Below are 16,201 nucleotides of genomic sequence, written 5' to 3' on the forward strand. Positions count from 1 at the left end.
CACTTCTTGGGTCAGTCCTTGACATTTCCTCAGACAATAGAATTGCAAAAATTTGCTTTCTCCTAGAAATCATTGAGTAAGTAGACCATGTGTGGGGTGAGTGAGGTAGAGGGGAGGGGCCTCAACCTAGGTGGAGGGTATTGACATTTCTTAGAGGCACTGGTATCTGCATCCCAGTGGAGAGTTAAGAAGAATCTGGCTGAGGGTGCTTTGGGTTCCATAGTATGTCACATTGCCCAGAGCCAGGCCACTCTCTTTTCTGATATGGGGAAAAGCTTTCCCTTGATGACCAGTGCCTCCCTATAGACCCCATCCCCATTATAGTGGACTCTTTCTCCTGGGATAGGTAATTAGTGCAGGGACTGCTTATAAATGTATGTGGCACACACACACACACACACACACACACACACACACACACACACACGTACGTCAGCTGGCTAGACCTATTGGTTTCCATGGCTGCTCAAACAAAGCCCAGAAAAAGAAAAAAAGCATTTTTTTCAGAAAATCCCTGGGAGACATATACATACATACATACATACATACATACATACACACACACACACACACACACACACACACACACACACACACACACACACCTCTCAGCCATGCCCACACCAGGGGCTCTGTTCTCAAGAGGGAAAAATCAGATTTCTTTGTAAAAAACATCAACCTCCAAAAGGGTACTGACCAGGCCCTCAGAAGAGCTAAGATTTTATTCCCTCCCTGTGGAATCAATGTCGTTATCATTTATCAAGTGACACCACAGTGTGGTGAGCCATGAGATTAAAACGATGATAAAATAATGACGGCAAATCCAGAAAGGAGGGAAGAGCGGTGTCTGCGGTTCTGATGTCTGCTTCGTCCTATGCTCGGGGAGCCGGGTCACCGTCTGTCAATGTGTTGCTTTGCCCTACACTGGGAAAAAAAAAGTCATCAAAGGAAGACGCTGGTCTGAGGGCAGCTGGATAAGAAGGGGTCCAGCTCCTGATAGTGGTGTTTTCAAAAGACCTCTGCCACTCTGTCCAAAGCAAAGGCAGGAAGAAGCGGCCAGGCAGCTGCCCGAAGTGTACCTGGGGGACCATCCTCTTGCTGGACATAAAAGAGCCAACTGGCCCTTCAGTGAAGAGATGAGATTGAAAGCGATGGACCCACCAGGTGCCCCAGAGTAGTGGAAAGAGGCACAGGCTCCTGATCAGAACCCAAGGGGTCATCATACCAAATGGAGACCCCAACCCACCAGCCCCAGGGAACAGTCAAAGGGTATGGACATGGATCATTCCAAAGGAGACCTTTCTTCCCTCTTCATCCCAAGTCATTTTCCCACATGAGGTCAAGAGAGAAATGTTCCTGAGCCTCAGATTCAGGTCTGTATAAATATGCGCCCTGGAGCCCAGCTGTCCCCAATGACCATAATAATAGCACCCTAGTCATGGCAGCTTAGGCAGGCCGGAGGAGACCCATCTGTGAGGAACAAGTATGTGAAGGAGAGTCCCAGACACTGAACAAGGTATCAGGGGCACTATGCCAGTCTTTTCCAGGGCCCCAGGAAAGTAAAACCCCAGGCCCCCACCCCTGCCTTGCACCTGTAATTTGCCCAGTGTTTTCCTCATCTATTCCCTGCCCCAGAAGACTTTAGTCACTTTCTTGGTGGCCAGGAGAACTTTTAAGAACCCTGAAGCCGCCTGGAAAGCCCTACTTGGAGATTCAGGAACTTGTGGGCCATATGGTAAACTTCTGTCCCCGTCACACAGAGTAAACCTGACCCACGGGAGCCTCGGTAGTCACAGGCAGAATGTCAAAGCTTGAGGACCAAATCAACCTCCTGCTCTAGTGGGGCTCACTCATATCACACGCTGGCATTGCCCTCTAAGGAACACTAAGTGCTGGTTTGTGTGAACACTGCCCAGCCATGCCCCTGCAGCTCCTGAGAGCCCATCCTGTGTCATTTCTGTCACTTCACGGCTTAACATTTCCCGGTACCCTTTATGTTGTGTGTGTCGGGAATGGGGCAATACTGGAAATGGAATTCAGGGCCTAGCCATGCAAGGCAAGCGCTCTTCCACTCAGCTACATCTCCAGTAGCCTACTCCCCAGCGTCCTTGCAGAAAGCCCCCAAGTGTAACCTTTGTCCCAGTTCTCCAAAGGAGGCAGAGAACCTGGCTTCTGGCCTCATGTTTCAGTAGAAAAGGCTGAGGGAAGCTGGGGTTGACACTGGAAGGCCTATGGGATTCTGTCTCAGTGCAGCTGACATTTCCACAGGGAAGTCTGTGGCGGGCCAGCCTGACCCTCACAGTCTCTAACCAGCCAGAGCCACCTCAGTGGCCTTAGCCCTGAGGAGTGTATTCTGCGGCATTTAAGGCAAATTTAAACTGGAAAAAAAAAAAAAAAAAGCCAGTGACACTTCTTTGGTTAAGTGGTTTACCCTTTGTGGTAATTAGATGCAGCGATTGGAATCTTTTTTTCTATTACATGGCAATTTTACTTTAAATTTCGTCTTTAAAAAAATGGGAGAAAAGGCAAGGAAGGAGAGGCGGCAGGGCTACTGGCATTTGCATTTTGCGAATGAAGCCTCTGGTAGGCTCAGCTCAGGCGTGGGGCCCAACGTATGGAATGCTTAAGAGATTACTAAGAATAAAATCTATTAATTAGTCATACTCAATTCCACAGGCATGATGTGAATCAAAAGCTCCCTTTCCTCCCTCATCTGCATCCTCTTCCTGAGGAAGCCTCCATCTTCCCGAAAGGCTGCCTCCTGGCCTGCCACCTCCTTAACTGGAGCCCTGCTGTGGCCCTGTGTGGGGGATCCTGCCTTGGAGAGCAGGTGCACCCTGGGCAATGCTGGCAGAGGAGGTGACAACCTTGGGGAGACAACTGTGGCTAGGAAGAGACCCACCCTCCCTTCCTGGGGCCAGAAGCCCCTCCCTGTCCCAGGCTGCTATGCCTCTCCTTCTCAGTGGGCTCGGGGTCTCTCAGGACCCCTTTCCCAGGGTTTCCAATGGGCCAGCCACCCAGCTCAGCCCCAGCAAGGGAGCCAGGAACCTGTTATGAAAATGCGAGGCTTCCATCTCCCCGATTTAAAATGAGGGTGACTGGGGCAGATTCTTGCTTCGTGGAAGGCCCTGTGAGAGCAACCCCTCCATGCTGAGGCTGGAAGGTTCTAATGGGCTCAAGGCAGTGGGGGAACTGCTGCCAGGTAGCAAGGGCCTGTGTGGACTGTAGAAGGGATGGGCAGTGTGTCTGGAATGGCCACTGGCAAGGGAAGTAAGGAACAAAAGTCAGAACCATACTTGGGACATTTCCCACCCAACCCCCCACAAGTGGCAGTTCAAGTCCCAAAGCCAGCCTTCTTCAGACATCTGCTTTCCGCTGAACACACCAAGGAGGAGCCTCTTGCTTATGAAAAATACAACAAGGAAAATTGAATGCAGCCACTGGGGAGCTATGGAGAGGCAGCAGGGATGAGCTCCAATGGGCATGGAGACCTGTGTCCCCCAAGGGCCAAATGACATGTCACAGCCAGGGTCAGGGCTGCAGGCTTCCCGTGAGCCACATTCCATACTCACACAGACAGTGGCGCAGGTGACAGCAGCTGATGTCGAGGCTGGATGGGTGCCAGGGTGAGCACTAACAAGCAATTCACAGGCTTTCCAGAGAGCAGAGAGAGGAGGGAATTTTTTTTTTTTTTTTTTTTTTTTGGTAAGGAGGATAAAAAGGCTCAAAAATGCAAATCATTACCGTTTACAACCAAGCGAGTCTGCTAAATTGATTAGAAGAGATTAAACTCCTTGGAGGTGAAGGGAAAGGGGGATTTTTTTTGTGGGTTATGAACCTGCCCAAGTGGCTGCCCACACAGCAGGCATTTTCCGGGTCTGGATGGGAGGGGTAGCAGCTGTTCCTGCCCAGATCCCTGAGGAGCTGGTCTCTCTAAGGACCACTCGCCACTCGGATTGAAGAGCTCTTGCCAGGGCTACAGGGACAGAAAGGGTCATGTTGCTGAGACAGGCCATCATCCAGCAGCTGCGCCAGTCACCTAGGGTCAGTCTGCCTTGAGAGATGGCAAGACACATCTGCATCAGAGGAAGCAGCCTGTGCCATCACTTACAGAGTAAGACTCCGGAGCCATGAGGTGTCCTATATCCTTACGCTAGGAACCTACTTCTTTCTGGGCTCAGAGAAAACTGAAGGCCGGGAGAGAGAAACTTGGGCCCAGCAAAGGAAACAGTCAGTGGGCTCTCTGTCCCATGATGCATGCAAGCATTATTAGAAGAGGTGACAGACTGCCTTCCAGCCTGAACTAAGGTCTAAGTCTTTGTCTAGAAGAATCTGGTTCCCACGCTTGCTTTATCACAGTCCCCAGGAATGGCCATACAGACTTCTTTTCCCAGTCTGTGCTCAGCAGGTAGTGGGAGGGGGAGGAGCTGACAGGACACCTGCTGGGCTCAGTATTCCAAGCCCTAGGATGTCCCTGGACTTGTTCCCTCAAGCCCAGCTGCCTCACACCCAGGAGTAACCAACAGGCTCAGCACTGCCAGCCTGTCCATCCATCACAGCCAGCTGACGGTGCCTGGGGCTCTGTTCAAACACTCGCCATTTTTTAGGCATTCGCTGATTCTTTTGAAGTGTTCCAGCTATTTGTATGAAATATCCACATTGGCTTCTTTTAAAACAACGGACAGAAAGAGTCCCTTTGCTCTCTTCCTAGCCTTCAATTTTTTTTCTTTTTCTCCTCCCCACCCCCACCCCTGATATTTTGAGTCTGCCACTGAACCTCTGATCCTCCAATGCTACCTCCTTTGATTTTTTTTTTTTTTTTTTTTTTGAGACAGGGTCTCACATAGCCCTAGGCTGGCCTCAAACCCTCTATATAGCTGACAATGACCATGGATTTCTGATCTTCCTGCCTCTACCTCTTTCAGATTTTAATGTATTTTTTTTTCTCTGATTTGGGGAATTTCATTGTCCCTGAGGTCACTCCCATTTTCTTATCATAATGGGGCTTGCAGGGTGTACCGCACGGGGGAAGGGCTCCACTCTCTTCATGTCTCTTCTGACCCGTGTCTAGGCAACTCTAGCCTGGGGCTGCTCCTACTTCCGGAAGCCACCCTGGGTTCTCTGAAACCACTGTCACAATTCCTTGTTACTGAATTGTCCAGCTTGTGCCAGGGAAGAAATGTGGCTATGTGTGGTCAGTGTTCCTGGTGGGTGGGTCAGCCCCCATTTCATAGAGTCCTGCTCCCAGGACACTGCAGCCATTATAGTCAGGTCATCAGCAGTTTGGTTCCCCTACCGGCGCACCCGAGGTCACTGAGGACCCGCAGGGGACCTGGAACACCTCTTCCCACCCTCTCTTCCCACCTGCTATCTATCTAGTCACGGGAAAGGCCCAAGGGTTGGCAGTGAGGGGCTGCCTTCTGTCCTGCACCTGGCTGGTGGCCTGGCGAGGAGATGGGCTCACCTGGGCAACTTCTCCCAGAAGCATCCCACCCTGCTTTGCTTCAGGATTGGTGCATCTCCAGCAGATGGGAAATGAAGATTCAGTGAGATCTGGCAGCAATTACAGCCTGAATGGGTGACTCAGTTTCCCTTCTCCAAGATTTGCATCAAGTGGGTGAAGGGGATTGGCAGAAAACTAGAGACCCAGGGGGTGGTACAAGAAACAAGATCCAAGGCAACAGCCTGCCTTGCCTGCCACCCCTGCAGAGAGTCCCCGCACCCCTGCCACCCGCCTGGAGGAACTAATCAGACTTTCTCTTCAAGACGGAAAAACAAGCACGACGTGAACCGACAATCAAAGCCGCAGCAGGCCCCAGGCTGCCACTGCTCATTCTCCCAGGGGCCCACAGTTCCAAACAGCTCTCAGCCTGCCTTGGATGGAAGGCAAGGTAGCAAGCAGGTCCTCCATTCCTACCCCTTCTGTGACCAGTTCCATCTCTGAAGGTTGTGGCCACAAAGTAGGGAAGCCCTACACACAAAACCCCAGAGTAGCCTTAGGTATTTCCCCTACCCCAGCATGACCACCTGGGAATTGCCTCAACCAAGAAGCCACTTGGGCATCCAGGGTATAGTGTGAATGAGGTATCTTCCAGCCCTCCAGAGAGGCTGATGGGAAGGAAACCATGGGCCCGCTGCTGGAGGCTTGTCACCTGAGACAAAAAGGCAGAGGAGGTACTGGAGGCTGGGAGGCAAACAACCAGGCTGTGGAGACCTGTGTTTGTGCTGGCTACGGACACCAGCAGGTGTAAGCAGGGATGCCAAAGGTCCATTCCATGTAAGGGCTGCAGAGTGGAAGTTTTGGCAGGGTCATCCTCCCAGTGGCATCCTAGGAGCAAAGGGTGCTTGTTGGTATTGCCAAGTAAACTGGGACAGATATTGGAAAGTATAACCTGGTCCCCAGTTCTGAGGGGCCCATGGCCAGCTTCTGGAGAATGGATGGACTCTTTGCTAAAGAAGGTAGGATGCCTGCACAGCCCATGGCCTGCCTCAGCTACAGACTCAGCACCCTGGGACCCCTTGGCTGCTGGCTCCTCTGTTTTCTTTTTTCTCTGAAGGTCAAAGCAGTCTCAGGGGTCTGAGTGATAGGAAGGCTCCTGCTGCCATGGCTGCAGCCTAGGAACTGGCAGGCAGATGAGACCCTGCTCTCTGGGAGGCCTGTGGCCCACCTGCTTCACTCCGACTCTACCACCAGACAGGGGTTTTTCAGAAAAACGGTGACACAAATACCCCACCACCACGACAACAACACAAACCAAAGTGCACTCCGAACCGCCCTTTGGCCTCCTTCAATGTAGGTGCCTTGAAACTTCAATGTTGAGATGAATGTGACTAACTACTTGGTCCTATTTTCTGTTTGTCTGTTTCATATAAAATGTCCAAGTCCACCTGCCTTGTCCTTTCTTGAAATAAATAGAAAAATTTAACTTTTACAGTCATCTCGGCTGCTGACTCTGGGCTCCGCAGCCCAGCACATCAGGAGCCAGGTGTCTGGGATTCTCCTTATTTGGGGCAGGGTGGGGGCGGCTCTGCTGTTGGGGTCTTCGGACAGAGTAGCAGCTAGACAGGATAGAGGCTCTGGGTTTAACAAGTTTCCTGGGCAGAAGCAAACATTCAGTGTCTGCTGCAGAGCCAGGTATGGTGGGTGGCGCACACCTGTAGTCCCAGCACTTGGGAAATGCAAGCAGGAGATCAGATCAGGGCTATCGGTGGCTACATAGTGGGTTTGAGGATAGCCTGGGCCTTGTCACAACAAGAAAGGAAGGGAGAGGGGAGGGGAGAAGAGGGGGAGGGAGGGAGAGGAGGCGGAGGGGAGAGGAGGGGGAGGGGAGTGGAGGAAAGCAGCCAAAACAAAACAACTAAAAGAATTCTGTGACAGTAAGAAATGGGCTTGCAACAGGGGGACCAGCTGACAGAGAAGCTGCTTAAGCCGGCCATGCAGGGCAGCTGGGTGCCACATGCAGATGTGGAGAGGGTCTTCACTTGAGGAGTTATTAATAAAAGCCGAGGATTATCCCCTAAGAGGCTCTGGCAACCATGTGGGCACCCAGATAAGAACAGAACTGTCCTGGCATTTGGGAATGTGTGCTTGTCCCACCACTCAATATTTATTCCCCGAAAATGCCACGTGTTCCCTGCAAGAGCCCACCACATCCACAACTCCAAGGGCCTCCTCGGTGTATCTCCCACCCCGGGGTGGGGAGAGAGAAGACATTATTTTCATGAGAACAGCAGCAATTCCTGCGAAGTTTAAGATAAAGCAGGGACTCATTACTCTCCTTAGATCTGCCCTTACATCTCAGTGGGGGTTAATGAGTTTCCCCTTGCATTCTAAGAAGCAGTTTTTCTCTCCACATGCCTTGATGGCTGGTGGCCCCTGCAGGGGTGACCTTCAGTACTCTGGCACCACAGATGTCTCTCCTATCCCCATTGTCCCCTTAGATCTCACTTCCTACTGTGGTGGAGGCAAGAACTGATCAAGAGGGTCATTCCACGGGACAGCACTCAAGGTGGCCATTAGGGACAAGAACAAAATGAACAGGTTCTGGCTTCTAAGGAGATGCATGGGTGTTCAGGAGGGCTGTGTCCTCTTTCTCTCCTGAGGTTGTTGTGGGAACTTTCGAGAAAATGGCTGGCCAGCCAGTCAGCCAAGGCAGTTATTGGGGGCCTACTATGTGCTAGGTCTATCTAGGGATGAGGTGTGGTGAGGACTCTGCAGGAGTGAAGAAGGGGCTGGCCTGATTGGGACTGGGAGGCTGGTAGGGAGTAGGCTTCCATTGAGGGTGTTTCTGCAGATGAAGGTGGAGAGTTTGGGCCCCATTCACCACCTGAGACAAGGACAGGAAAGCAAGTTCAGTTCTAGTCTCTTCTAGAAGGCTCTGGCCCTGGCCAAGCTAGCCCAGCCCCTGGCTACACCTTGGAGAATTCTTGGCAGGTTGTGGCTTGTCTCAAGCCCTTCCCCACAAAGACCACGAAAGGCTCAACTCAGGAGAACCTCCAACCCCCACTCAATCCACAGCCTGCCGACAGTACTCCACAGCACAGTGACACTTGCTCAGCTAGAGCACTGTCCAAATACACAGCAGCCCCACCCAGCGAAAGATCACCCACCTTTTCTTGCTGACCAACGAGGCCATGAAAAAGAGTGACTTCAAGCACAACAGTAGCCATCCCTCCCAGTGGCCCAGTAATCACATCCATCTTCTCCCCTACCTACCTCCCTTGGGGACAGTCCTGCCCTAAGGTCACCTTACCCTACATACACCTATGACAATACTACAAGCTAAATGAGACCCCAAAGCTCCCTGAGCCAGGGCAGAGGGTTGTGTTCTCACACTGTTCCCAAACCAGCAGCTAACAAAGGCTAAAGGGCTGTGGTCACCACCAGCCAAGCAGCCCAGGGCCTTGTCTTTCCCAAAGATGTCTCAGAACCTCTTATCACTGAGGGGAGGGCCTGATGTCCACTAAGAACAGAGTGGCATACTGGGTGGTGGTGGTGGTGGTGCACGCCTTTAATCCCAACACTCAGGAGGCAAGTGGATCTCTGAGTTCAAGACCAGCCTGGTCTACTGAGCAAGTTTCAGGGCAGCCAAGACCACTCAGAGAAACCCTGACTCGAAAAACCAAACAAACAAACAACACAGAATGGCTGCCTTGCTTCTGAGGACAGGCTAAGATCCAGGGACCTGTGTGATACAACCTGCTCCACTATTAGGTCCAAATCTACTTCTTAGGAGGGGTACCTGGTCTCACAAAGCACCCTGGGCATGTGGTGTCCAAACCTATGAAAGTCCCAACACCCCAAGCCACAGCCCAACAGCCATGCCCTGTGGCAGACTCCTAGCACCCAGTTTAGGCCCTAACCCATCCGAGGCCACTCCCCTGTTCCTGAAACACCATAGGTATAGATGGTACTTGCTGGTCCACTTTCAAGCACTCCAAACAAACTGTGCTCCGAGAACCACACACTAGCCACCTTCCTGCCCTCTTCCACCCATGCCATCTCACAGTGCTGACAGCACACACACACACACACACACACACACACACACACACACACACACACTTGACCTCTGTGTCTGGCCTCTCTGAAGGACCCTCTAGTCCTGCAGCAAAGTAAATAGGCTCTCTCAGCGCTAACTGACAGCGCAAATGAAATCTTGCGCTCCCCCCTCAGAGATTTACAGGGGAAGTGAAATCTTATTTGCACTGCTGCCAAGCCGAGGCTGCGATGAAATTATGCCTCGAGAAGAGACCCGGCCGGCTCCTTGCGGAAGCTGCTGCATCAGAGATGGGCTTATTAAAAGCCATGGTGGCCACATTTCAACCTGTTTCAGGTGTTAAGTAATTTACTGCCACCCAGAATTCAGTGACAGGTTTTTATCATTTTTATTTCCGTGATGCAGGCAGACAACCTGAGAGACCCCTCCTTAGTGTTCCTCCTATCTTCCCCACCTTGGCACACCAGTGGGAACTGGGGTGAGGCCAGGACCACAGTGGCAGCAGATACCCTGACCTTCCCCAGGGTCTCACAAAGGCTCAGCATCACCAGAAGGGAAAGGAAGCTTCTAAGAACCCTTCACACACACATGCAGGTCCCAGCTATCCCCAGAGAGCCCTCAGGAGGTTTTCTGAAGGCAGCAGAGGCATTAGCTACATAAGAACAGAGACAGTCTCTATCTTAAGCCAACCACAAGATCAAGTGGTCTTTACTGAGCAACTGTTGTGTACCAGGCTCTTCTTGGACAGAGCACATAGCTGCCAAGAGGCCCCCATGTCACATAGAGGTCACTTTCTACCCACAAGAATCTAACAAATATTCTCGATGGCTAATGAAAACTTTTGGGCAAGGAATGTAGCTCAGGTGGTAGAGAGCTTGCCTGGCATGCACAAGGCCCTAGGTTCTGTCCCCTGCACTGATACACTGGGAGTGGAGGTGTTCATCTATAATCCCACTCGGGGTCATCCTCAGCTACATACAGAATTCTAGGCTAGCCTAGGCTATGTGAGATCCTACCTCGAAAGTAATAATAATTTAAATAAATAATATCCCTAGGCTGGAGATGTAGCTCAGAGGCAAGGAACTTGCCTAAATGTTCAAAGTCCTGAGTTCAATCCCCAGAAAAGGAAAGTACTGTCATGTGTCAGACAGAGCCTTGCCTGTGGAAGCTATGAAGGAGAGCGTTGGGGAGACAGGCCCCAACTTCACCAGGCATCCCTGCCCATCATCACGGTGGACCTCTCAATGCCAGGGCTGAAGGTATAGGAGGGTCTCAGGCCTTCACTGCGCTGGAGAACACCCAGTCTTTCCCCTTTACCTCCCCCAGACTATAGGGGAATGTAAAGGTTCCTGCTCTCCAAGAGCTGGGATCAAAGGGAACTAGAGTCTGGGTGGGAAGCAGCCCCATGTTGCCCCTTCCTCAGCAGCACTGGGTGAGGACTGTTTGATGCCTGCAGGCTGTGCAGAGATTAGGCCTATTACAGAGGCTCTGGGGGTTTATCCAATGCCCCCTTTCTCCACCTGTTTTCAGATAACTCCAAGAAGACCAAGGGGAATCTTCAAAGTCCAGGCTGAGCCAAGAGCAGAAATTCTTTAATTAGCTTCCTTTTGGATCAGGGCCCTGGCGAATGGATTAGTCATGGTGGGGGGCAAGAGGAAGGGATCTGACTCCTCTTTAATGCAGAAATTACAAGCCTGGGGTGAAGGACCCGGGGCGGGCAGTCTCTGGGGACAGGAGAACTCCTGAGTGGGCCCTCCCCAGACAGCAACTCCCAGGGAGTTGGCAGATGGAAGCAGCCATCAGGAGAATGGAGATGTTCTCTGTTGAGCCCTGCAGTCTTCAGGAAGCCGGTGTGAGAGACTCGAGACTCATGAGGTAGCCCAGGCTGTGTGTCTGAGTCTCTAATGAGTGTGTGCCTCTTCCCCATGTGACTATTCAGATCTCTAACTTCATAATTAGAGGGGATTTCCTAAAGGGGCACCCATCTGTGAGAGGCAAAGCAGCAGGCCTGATGGTGCCAGGCGCCAGGCATCTGTCACCATGTGTCACCACATCACACCCCCAAGGAGTGTGACATAGTTAGTTGCCTTGCTTATCCCCATTATAAGCAAGTACCTTTTTGTTGTTGTTGTTGTGGATTTGTTTTGTTTTTGAGATTGAGTTTACTATATACCCCAGGCTGGCCTCAAGATCATAATGTAGCTGAGGCTGGCCTTGAACTCCTGATGTTTCTGTGTCTTCCAGAGAATTAGAGTTACAGGAAGTGCACCACCAAGCCCAGTTTATCCTTGCAGTACTAAGCTTGAACTCAGGGCTTCACCTATGCTAGACAAACACTCTACCAACTGAACTACAGCCTTGACTCTTGTTCTTGTTCTAAAAGGGGCTAGGGTTCCCATCCCTAGTACCAGACAAACCAGGAATAGAGGTATATATCTTTAGTCTACTCAGGAGGTAGAAGTAGGAGAATCAGGAGTTTGGGATCATCCTCAGCTACATACAGAAACAGGCCAGTTCTAGCTCAAAATCAAAATCATTTTTTATTATTAGGGGACCCAAGTTAAGCAGCTTGCTATCAGCGTCAGTAACTGATGTTGACACAGGAACTAGCTGTCCAAGTAGTTGTCTCCCATTGCCTTGCACTCTGGCCCATGGGAAGCCTTCCCTCCACCATAACTTAGCACCTGTGTTATGATCCCGTAGAAGTTCGAGCTGGGCACCAGTTAAGGGTAGAGTGATCTAAATCATCCCATGCTCTTCATGTGAGAGAGGAAGGTGGCACCTGCCTCATTCTGAGGTACTAGGAAGAGAAGGTTGGCTGGAAACTAGGGTTACAGGTGTGGGTGAGCTGTGAGGAGGCTGTGGGGATCCCAGGCTCTGAGCCCCAGTCCGGCAGCTCCCAGGCCCCAGCTCTCTCACTAGCTACTTTTTCAGGGAGGTGTACCATACCAGATGGGTAGGTAGAGGAAGACTCAAGCACCACTGGTCCAGATTTCCCAGGATCTCCTGGGAAGTGTGAGCTCCCCATCAATAGTAACCCCACACTGGGCTCTGGAGAGGACTTTGTGGGATATGCTGGCAAGAAAGGGTACTGCCACCTGCCTCCAGCTCTCTATACCAGTGTGATTCAGAGGGATAAGCCTCTCCAGTAGACTGCCCTCCACAACTGGGATGCTCTACCTGACCCCCAGGGTCAGGTCACTACCTGTGACTGTAGCATTCTCCCATGCTCCTCCATTGCAGCCCCCACACCCCACACAGCTGCTGGAGGAACAGGTCACAGCTGAATATGCAACACAGGGGAACACCTGATTCTGGTCTACAGAAGTTCTTGAAGGAGGTGGTGGTGTCTCAGTCAGGACCTGGGGGACATTCAGAATAAGTCAGAAAGTCGATATAGGAGTACTCCCAGCCAGACAGTGGTGGTGCACGCCTTTAGTCCCAGCACTCAGGAGGAAGAGGCAGGCAGATCTCTGTGAGTTCAAGGCCAGCCTGGTCTACAGAGTGAGTTCCAGGATAGGCTCCAAAGCCACACAGAGAAACCCTGTCTTGAAAGGAAGGAAGGAAGGAAGGAAGGAAGGAAGGAAGGAAGGAAGGAAGGAAGGAAGGAAACCCTTGAATCTGGCCGGGCATGCAGCTCAGTTGGTAGAACGCTCCCATGAAGCCCTTGGATTTCATCCCCAGCATTTCATAAAACCATCACAGTATGGCACACATGCAATCCCTGCTCTCAGGAAGTAGAAGTAGGAGGATCAGACATTCAAGGTCATTGTGGTGAGTTCTAAGCCAGCTTGGCTACGTGAGACCTTGTCTTAAAAAAAACAAAGAAAGAAAGAAGTGAACTCCCTATCTGGATGTAATGGAGAGGACTGGAGAGGAGATGAGCAAAAAGAAGCAGGAAAATTGGGGAATGGCTTATATCTGCAACCCCAGCAGTTAGAAGACTTGAGACAGGAGGACTGCTGCAAGTTTGAAGCCAACCTTAGCTGCACAGTAAATCCAGGTCAAGCTGGGTTATAGAATGGGAACCTTTCTCTGTGGTGGCACACACCTTTAATACTGGTACTTGGAAGGTAGAAGCAGGGAGATATCTTAGAGCTTGAGGTCAGCCTGGTCTACAAAGTGAGCTCTAGGCCAACCAGGACACACTGTGAGACTGTCTCAAAAACAAACCAAAAGAACCAGACTCATCCAACTCAAGGCCTCTCCATCCCATGTCCCTGAGTTAGCAGTGCACCCCCAGTAAGCTGAAACCCAGAAGCAGCATCCATGCCCTTGAGCTAAGTCCTGGCCAGGAAGAACACTGGCCACAGCCCAAGAAGTGTGTAGAGCTGGGTCAGGATGCTGGAAGTAGCCCGTGGAGGATGGGACAGACAGGGACAAAGCAACTGTAGTGTGGATGCACATATAGAAAGAAGTCATGTTTGTTTGCAGATATTTATGAACACCTACTGTGTGCTGGTGAGAGACATGATGGGGGCACCCAAGAAACAGCCATTCCCTGAGTCTGCGCCACTCCTGCTCATGTGCGGGCTCCCACAGCCATCTCCCTGGTGGGTAAAGAATGATGTTCTTTGTTTCAATTAGCCTTTTCTTGATTGCTGTTGAAATTCTGCCTCTCTTCACTTGTTTACTGGCCATTTGTTTTCCTCCTACCGGGAATTGTCTACCCCCATCTTCCACCATTTTTCTTCTGGACTCATAGGGCTCTTTGCATATTCAGAGAGGAGTAGAGAAGCAGCTCTCTCCCAGGAAGGGAGAACCTTGGGATCTCCCTGGAGGGTCCCAGGTCCCAGGAATGGGATAAAAGGGGAGTGTAGGCTGTATCTCCATCTCTGACCAGATCCTAACTCTTGCCAGAAGATAAAGAACCTTCTGCAGGTGGAGCCCCTCCCAGGCCTATGTCTTGCATGGCAAACCCCAGCCAGCTTATTTTTTACTTACACTGAAAAGGCTCACTGCCAGAGGCTGGCTGGGTACCCTGGGTGGCACTCAATGGGAGCAGCAGGACAGCAAGGATGGAGAGGTTTTCATGGTTCCAGACCAGGGTGATGGGACCATTTGACAAAAGGGGAAGGTCCCCCAACCTCACGCAAGTGCTAGAACCAGAATCTCTCCCCCTAGTCCTGAGCACACCTTCCCCGCCCCTCTTGCAGCCTCAGTAATCCCTAAAGCGGACCCTGGCTTGAGGGACTCACAAGCAAACCCTGCCCCACCTTCAGCCTCCTGACCTTTCAGGCCCAGAAACACCTCTGCTGTTTATTTTCCTCCAGTGCTCCCCATATTTCATTGGACAAATAACGCAGGCCATAAAACTGATTTCCAAAGCCCGTAAAGGCAATAACATTTAGGGAGACAGGAAAAATTAAGCCTCCTCCCTTCTCCGAGTAATGACTACTGGGAGTCCTCAGAGGATGTTCTACAGCTGCAGGCACTCTTGGGCTGGGCTGCAGAAGTCCCTGCCCAGTTGGTAAATGGCTTGCACATGCTCCAGGGCCCAAAGCAGCCACAGAGCCTCCATGCCCCTGCTGCCTTCTTTCCTGACCCTGCACCTCCCTAAGAACCATCAGAGACTGCCTAGTACCCTGGATCACCCCCACATCCTATCTCCCACAAAGCTCCCCACGGAGGCCTAAGGCTGGTCCAGTGGGAGACCCACACATTCCAGCACATGTTCTTTAGCTCCTGGGAAAACACAGGCACCAGTGTGCTCGCTGACACCTTTCAGTGGCAGACAGTAGGTTCCCCAGTGGGTCTGGATTATTAAGTGTTCTAGCTCCCATCATTGCTCCCAGATTATCACCAAATGCTATCCACACAAACAACACATCCCCTCCCTGTTAACTAAGTGACAGGCCCATTCAAGGCTCTTAGGAAAAGATGAGAACCCCAGAAAAGTCACTTCATGTCCCCACACTGAAGCTTTTACTACCAGAAGAGCTGGTAGGAGAACAGTCCCCTCTGGGATCTTTACTGGGGCCTTAGTTACATTCTGGGCTCCGAGGTTGCTAGAGGAAGCTGGGACTGCCTGAGGTAGTGGCTGAGAGGGCAGGGAAGGGCAGGCAAGGTGTATATGAGCTGCAACAGCCAGAGGGGAGAAGAGACGCCTGGGGGCAGGAGGAGCCCCAAAGACCCCAAGCAGCCCCTGGCAGGGAATCATGAAGACACTGGGAGTCAAGAATTCCAGGCTAGAGCTTTTCCCTTCAAGCTAGTGTGATGGTACATGTCTGTCATTTCAGCATTAGGGAGGCAGAGATGTTGGGATGAGGAGTTCAAAGCCATCCTGAGCTACCTGAAACCATACCTCGAATAAACAGAAGCCAGCTGGGGAGATAATTCAGTGGGCTGTGTAAACATGAGACCTTCAGATCACCAGAACCTATGTTAAAAAAAAAAAAAAAAATCCAATGTGCCAGAGTACACTAGTGATGCCAGCACCTAGATCCCAGGCAGGTAGAAGACAGACCGCTGGGGCTCAGTGGTCAAACAGTCTAGAGTAATGGGTGAGCTCCAAACCAATGGGAGACCCTGTCACAAAAACAATATAGCTCAGTGAGGGTGCTTGCTGCCAATCTGGACAACCTGTTTGATCCCCAGGACTCCTACTGAAAGGAAAAATATGACTCCTAAAAGTTGTCCTCTGGCCTTCATATGCATGTCATGGCATGATGGTTCACACATGCACATGTAAATAAATATAG

General features: G+C 51.2%; 1 protein-coding gene across 3 annotated transcripts in view; it reads right to left on the reverse strand.

Annotated features, from left to right (window-relative positions):
- Macrod1 (mono-ADP ribosylhydrolase 1) overlaps nucleotides 1–16,201 on the reverse strand; it is a 144,949-nt gene that overhangs the window by 106,538 nt on the left and 22,210 nt on the right. The gene's annotated exons all lie outside the window — the stretch shown is intronic.

Source organism: Cricetulus griseus, chromosome 3 (genome assembly GCF_003668045.3).
Source record: "Cricetulus griseus strain 17A/GY chromosome 3, alternate assembly CriGri-PICRH-1.0, whole genome shotgun sequence".
NCBI lineage: Eukaryota > Metazoa > Chordata > Mammalia > Rodentia > Cricetidae > Cricetulus > Cricetulus griseus.